This window comes from Macaca mulatta, chromosome 15 (genome assembly GCF_049350105.2).
Source record: "Macaca mulatta isolate MMU2019108-1 chromosome 15, T2T-MMU8v2.0, whole genome shotgun sequence".
In the NCBI taxonomy this organism is placed as follows: domain Eukaryota; kingdom Metazoa; phylum Chordata; class Mammalia; order Primates; family Cercopithecidae; genus Macaca; species Macaca mulatta.
The window spans coordinates 116099515-116106982 of record NC_133420.1 but is presented as its reverse complement, the minus strand read 5'-3'; the positions used below and the strand labels follow the sequence as shown (position 1 = coordinate 116106982).

General features: G+C 41.2%; 1 pseudogene; it reads right to left on the bottom strand.

The window, feature by feature from the left end:
- Window positions 1-4943: 4943 nt before the first annotated feature.
- On the bottom strand, window positions 4944-5332 carry LOC144334788 (ubiquitin-conjugating enzyme E2 variant 1 pseudogene; annotated as a pseudogene).
- Between the last annotated feature and the right edge of the window lie 2136 nt (window positions 5333-7468).

Here is a 7468-nt window from a genome sequence, read left to right as displayed (position 1 = left end):
CTAACTTTGGTGAAGACGTGAAACAACTCAATTCTTTTTATACTGCTGGTAGGAAGGTAAAATGTACAACATTGGAAACCTCTTTTGCAGGTCCTGTTAAAGCTGAAAAACAGATGCATGCCTTTGACCCAACAGTTCTGTTCCTAGTAAATAACTGACAGAAATGTGAACTTACATTTGCTAAAAGATGTGTAGTCGAATATTCATAGTAGAAATGGAATGCTTATAGCCTCTAATTGGAAAATATCCAAGTGGCCATAATAGGAAAGTGGGTCAATCAGTTGCTGTACATTAATACAATAGAATACTAAACATTAATGGAATTGAATAAACTACATGTACACACAATAGTGTGAATGAATCTCTCAAATATAATATTGAATGTAAGGACTCAACACAAAAGAGTAAAAATAGCATAATTTAACTTAAATACATATAACTTACACACATAAAATCATTCAATTTTATGTAGGCAGAAGTACGGTTAGAAGTCAGGGTGGTGTTTACTTTTGCTGGGAGGTAGTGACAAGGAAAGAGAATGGGAGCGAGGGGTTTCTGGGGCTGCTGCTACTGTATTTCTCTCTCGATGTGGGTAATGTTAATAGGGTACATTCGGTTTGTGAAAATTCATTGCATGGTGCCCTTTTGGTTTATGCTGTTTCCTGCACGTAGGTGATACTTCAATAGCATTTACTTAAAAACATCTAAGCACTCCTTAGTACACTAAGGGTTCTTCATTTGGGTTTGAATGTGTTGTAGGAGGCTTCTGCAGAGGGAGTGTGCTGTTACCACTTTGATATGCAATGAATCTGTTCACTTTGAGTATGACCCAAGAAGCCTCTACAAGAACATACATGGTCATTACAAGCAGGACAATATAACTTCTCTTCAACGTCTTGTTGATAGGCAGAGGAAGGGCTAGGTTGCAGCAGAGAAAGCATTACAGGTTGAAGTCTAAGAAACTCTGAAAGGGGAGCAAGTGAGCCTTCTTCACTTTGGTAGATGTGTAAAGGGAAGAGGCCTTTAGGTTTCCCCTTCCCTTCCCTTCCCTTCCCTTCCCTTCCCTTCCCTTCCCTTCCCTTCCATTCCCTTCCCTTCCCCCCTTCCTCCCTCCCTTCCTTCTTTCTTTATTTCCTTCTTTCTTTCTTTCCTTCTTGCTTTCTTTCCTTTCTTTTCCTTTCTGCTTTCTTTTCTTTCTTTTTCTTTTTTGAACTTTACTTTGTTCTCTTAGCTGGCTGTCTTTCTAGTTGGTGCATTAAGGAGAGTGAAGACTTGAGGCTATGCCAATGACATTGGTGTAAGCCTGGGTCTTGGATGATAGAAACACATCATGGGTAACAGAGGGAGCTTGGGCCTTGGAGACACAGGGACCTGATTTGACTGACAGTCATCACTTGGTGTATCTGGGTGAACATGGAGAAGGCTGTAAAATCTTTCAGGGTCCCAGATTTCTTTACTTTTTTTTTTGTTTTGTTTTAGAATACAATGAATTGCTGTCATTTTGATACACATTCATATTTCAGCATTTAGTGGTCCTGAACAGAAAGTGAAAAACTTCAGCAATTTGCTGGGAAGTCAAGCTGGCCAATTTTGGGGATCGGCTGGGCACACTAAGTTCTTTCTTAATCCCTGCTGAAACTGTGAGAAGCAGCAGTACCAAAACCAAAGTAGAGTATGTGCTGAATTCAAGGTTCTTTTTGTGCCAGTTGTCAGATTCTGAATGGACCCAAATGGATTGCAAGAACAACCAACTTAGAGTCCTGTTTAAAACTTCTTCAATTTCTAAAAGCAAAAGCAATGATAGGCAATGAAAGCAGTTCAGAAAGGTTGTGTGTGTTTACAAGTGTCTTTGTGTGGCCTTTTCCAGGTTTAGCCATCAGAGACTCTGAGAGCTGGCAAGTCTGAGTAACCCGGTGACTCTGCTTTCCCTTTATCACAACATGAGCTAAAAACCACAATGGTTTAAATATGGTTTAAACATGGAACCAATGTGTTTTTTAGCTCATGTTGTGATGAAAGGAAAGCAGAGTCACCGGGTTACTCAGACTTGTCGGCTCTCTGAGTCTCTGGTGGCTAAACCTGGAAAAGGCCACACAAAGACTTGCAAACAAAAAGAGTCCATATAGCCAAGACAATCCCAAGCAAAAAGAACAAAGCTGGAGGTATCCTGCTACCTGACCTCAAACTGTACTACAAGGCTACAGTAACCAAAACAGCATGGTACTGGTACCAAAACAGATATATAGACCAATGGAACAGAACAGAGGCCTCAGAAATAATCCCACACATCTACAACCATCTGATGTTTGACAAACCTGACAAAAACAAGCAATGGGGAAAGGATTCACTAGTTAATAAATGGTGTTGGGAAAACTGGCTAGCCATATGTGGAAAACTGAAACTGGACCCCTTCCTTATATCTTATACAAAAATTAACTCAAGATAGATTAAAGACTGAAATGTAAGACCTAAAACCATAAAAACTCTAGAAGGAAACCTAGGCAATACAATTCAGGACATAGACATGGGCAAAGATTTCATGACGAAAACACCAAAAGCAATTGCAACAAAAGCCAAAATTGACAAATGGGATCTAATTAAACTAAAGAGCTTTTGCACAGCAAAAGAAACTATCATCAGAGTGAACGGGCAACCTACAGAATGGGAGAAAATTTTTGCAATCTCTTCATCTGACAAAGGGCTAATATCCAGAATCTACAAGGAACTTAAACAAATTTACAAGAAAAAAAAAAACCCCATCAAAAAGGGGGAGAAAGATATAAACAGCCACTTCTCAAAAGAAGATATTTATGCAGCCAAGAAACATATGAAGGAAAGCTCATCATCACTGGTCATTAGAGAAATGCAAATCAAAACCACAATGAGATACCATCCCACGCCAGTTAGAATGGTAATCATTAAAAAGTCAGGAAACAACAGATGCTAGAGAGGATGTGGAGAAATAGGAACACTTCTACACTGTTGGTGGGAGTGTAAATTATTTCAACCATTGTGGAAAACAGTGTGGCAATTTCTCAAGGATCTGGAACCAGAAATATCATTTGACCCAGCAATCCTATTACTAAGTATATACCCAAAGGATTATAAATCATTCTACTATAAAGACACATGCACATGTATGTTGATTGCAGCACTGTTCACAATAGCAAAGACTTGGAACCAACCCAAATGCCCATCAATGATAGACTGGATAAAGAAAATGTGGCACATATATCACATATATACTATGGAATACTATGCAGCCATAAAAAAGGGTGAGTTCCTGTCCTTTGCAGGAACATGGATGACACTGGAACCATCATTCTCAGCAAACTAACACAAGAACAGAAAACCAAACACTGCATGTTCTCACTCGTAAATGGGAGTTGCACACTGAGAACACATGGACACAGGGAGAGGAACATCACACACTGGGGCCTGTTGGAGTGTGGGGGGATAGGGGAGGGATAGCATTAGGAGAAATACCTAATGTAGGTGACAGGTTGATGGGTGCAGCAAACCACCATGGCATGTGTATACCTGTGTAAAAAACTTGCCTGTTCTGCACATGTATCCCAGAACTTAAAGTATAATAATAATTAAAAAAAATAGAAAACAGCATTTGCAAAGTGATTTGTTTATTCAAAAACAGTGCCTGTTATATAAAAAAAAAAAAAAAAAAATTGGGTGATGATGCCGGCAGAGGGTGGCAGGGCCCAATATTCGCTTTCCAGCCTGGGCAAGAGTGAATAAATGTGGTTCCAGAACTAAACAAGAGAAGTCAGAGGCTCTTCCCAACCTTGCCTGGTGGGCTTCTGACCACAGCAAGGAAGTGTCATGGAAAGTGTTGGGTGGTGACAACGCAAAAGGGAACTTGAGAAGGAAAGAGGAAAAAGCAGTACCCCTTGATAAAGGTGCAGAGTGAAGATATGGGGAAAGCCCCGAATTCCTCACCAAAGGCCAATCTCAGGGTTTATCATCGGTGCCTCGGCCCAGGGCGGGAGTGGAGGAGTGTAGAGACAGGGCTATGGGCTTGGATAAAGGCATCATTTAAGACTTAAGAACAACGGGTGCAGGTAAAGCACCTCCACATGCAGCAGGTCCATAGGCTGAAACCTTCACATCTACTCTAACAAGCCCCCAGGCTTGAGGGCTGCTGTAGGGAGGGTAGCAGGTGGGGGAGGAAAACGTGGAGAAGGCGGAGACCCCAGGCCACATAACCAGCAGCCAGGCAATTGTGTGATGTACATTTTCACCATTGAGTCAGATATGCCTCACTGGTTATGATGGGAATCAATTCAAATATACTTTCTCCATCAGTTCAACTACATGGACAGTGGTCACATGTGATGGAATGATTTGTTACAGCATAGCAGAACGAGCTGCGGACAAAACCCCTCAGACACCAAGATAGTGAAGGGAGTGGCTTTAATCAGCTGGGAGCATCGGCAGGCTAGCATCTTAAAATCCAAGCTCGTCAGGTGCTCAACTTCTGTCCCTTTTAAGGGCTCACAACTCTAAGGGGGTCCGCGTGAGAGGGTCGTGATCGATTGAGCAAGTCAGGGGGTACGTGACAGGGGCTGCGAGCACCGGTGGTCAGAGTGAAACAGAACAGAACGGGAAGTTTCAAAATGTCTTTCATATAATGTTTGGAATCTATAGATAACATCAGTTGCTAGGTCAGGGGTCAAATTTTAACTACCAGGCTTAGGTCAGGCAGGCCCAGGCCTGGTTTTCGGGTCTGGTTCCTAGGCACTGGGCTACCTGCCTTTAGTTTCGCTTCTCTCTCGTTTTCTGAGTATAAAACAATATAAAACAATATGAGAGGGTCTCTCTCTTCCCTCAATAGCACAACTTACGTATTTCAAATGGACTAAAAATTAGCATCATTTATAGTATCTTAAGATAAATAGCCTTTGAATAGAAGCTTCCTTTCCAATACTTTAAGGTCTACACGAGGCATCTAGAACATTTACTGCTCTGGAAAATGAAGACCAGTTCAATCGAATGGAAGGAAAGAAGGGCCTGTGCTTTTTCTTTTTGATGAATTGCTGTACTTGTCCTTCCGGTGGCCGAGGGAGTTTTAGATTTGCTTTGGATATGACTAGGTACGGAAGCTCTTGCAGAACAACTGTGATACTGTGTGAATTCTGTCCCTTTGGTAGGACTAATATGGCTTTTGGGTCCACCACTACATTAGAGCTATCAGCTCCATCTGTATTAATTTTTGTTACAATCTTACAAAGGTGAGTGTTTCTGGGTGTTTAGGTCTACGTTCTATTTTAACACTATGTATTCTGTTTTCATAAATTGTCTGAGCCCAAAGTAGCATCCGGAGCCCCAGATTTCTTATATAAAACAGAAGAGATACATTCTAAAGTATTCGCATTAGTAAAGTCAGTTTTATACTTTTTTTAAACCGTGATCTTCATTAAGATAAACATTTTATATCAAGATCCAGTACAAGTTCACAATGTATGCACACACACAAAGAAATATTTTACAAAATAATATTCTGTAATATTACAAAGCAATTATTACAAAATAATTCTCTATAATGGACTCAGATGTTTCCAATTCTATTGTATTTATTTTTAAAACAAAAATGTGTCAGTTGCAATGATCTAAATCTATTTCACCACCTCCCAGTAAGTCACCACCCACAGTCTGAAAAACATCAGTGTGCAAGGCCCAAGGTAGTCAGGAGTAAATGATTCCACCATAAAGGCTGGATCAAATAACTTTGCATTCACTAGCAAAACTGGGTCTTTCCAAGGCAAAAAAAGCACCCGAAAGTAGTGGTTCCTAGTGGAACTCCTGACTTTAGTAGTGGTTTTCAACCTTGGCTCTGTATTAGAATCACTTCTTGTGTTTTAGAAACTCCCCAGCCTAAAGCCAACACCCCAGGCCAATTAAATGGAAATTCCTCAAGGTGAGACCCGGTGATTGCTAGAGTATCTCAAGCGATTTCAATGTGCAGGCAAAGCTGTGACCCACTGGTCTACTGGGAGACAGTTGTTTTCTAGATAGACGCACTCCTCAAAAAAAGTACCCTTGGAAGAATCAGCCCATCCCTACTCCAGCTCACGCCTCTTCCTTATGGGGTCAGAGACACCTGGACACTAAGCCTTCCATTTTTTCTAGGCCCAGATAACAGGCAGGAACATCACTGATGTCCTAGTGATAATACATGGATACCCACTGTTTGAAGAGGGGGTGAGAACTTCCTTTCTTTGGCTCTAAAGCAGAGACTAAAATTTGTAGTTATCTATGAATTCACCTGAAATGATATGAATGGGCAGCCTGCCAACCCCCTCAGGCTTCTGCTGGGATTAGCAGGCTAATGTTGATAAAGAACACTGGGGTCTCTGCACCAAATGACCAAGAGATTATGCTAAGAAAGCTGTGCTATATGTAGTTTGCTATTAGACAGGGGAAAAAAGATAAGGTAATTTCTTCTGTTGGGGTGTGTTCAAATCAAGCATCTTTGCTGCTGCTACTTTAGCCCGTAAAATGTCTCATCCAGGATATACAGGGATTTAGTTAAATAGGAGACCAGACTTTGCCTTTTCACCTGCATTCTGAAATATGCTTTTAACCAAAACATCTATGGCTCCCGAGACATTTTTCCAATCACATCTGAACATAATTATAAAGATGACCTAAATTTCCAATCTAATTGCCGCACTTAGTCCTGCCAGAAATCTCTCTCTGTTAAATAAGGCTGGAAAATGACACGGCAGAAACACTCGGCAAGTTTTCTTCTCTTGATTTTTGCAGGATACCAGGGTTTAACCTCCAGCAAATATGCATTTAAAAACAAAGGCTTATTTGCGTATTTCTTTTTTTTTTTTTTTTTTTTTTTTGAGACGGAGTCTCGCTCTGTCGCCCAGGCTGGAGTGCAGTGGCTGGATCTCAGCTCACTGCAAGCTCCGCTTCCCGGGTTTACGCCATTCTCCTGCCTCAGCCTCCCGAGTAGCTGGGACTACAGGCGCCCGCCACCTCGCCCGGCTAGTTTTTTGTATTTTTAGTAGAGACGGGGTTTCACCATGTTAGCGTATTTCTTATATGAAATGTATATATCTCCATTTAGCATTTTTTAGTAGAGCTAAACCACAGGGAGGGAGGGAAAGAGGAGGGAGAGCGCAGAGAGGACGTCAGTCTCTCTTGTGCAGTTCTGATCAATCATCCCATTTATCACAGGATACCAGGCCCGGGAGTTATCTCATTATAGGGCTTATCGAGCTCAGATCTTTGTGACCCCATTTGTTATTCCAGAAGTATGTGCTCTGGTTAATAATAGATGGTTAGCCACATAGTTAAGTAGAATGATTGGCACCTTTTATTGGTGGTCTTTAAGAATCATTTAATGACAATGGCTGACCAGAGAGCAGAGGTTTCTTGTTGCACTGGCTAAGAAACGCCTGCTTGTTTGTAAACAAAGAAACTCCTCCTTCCAAGGATTAAG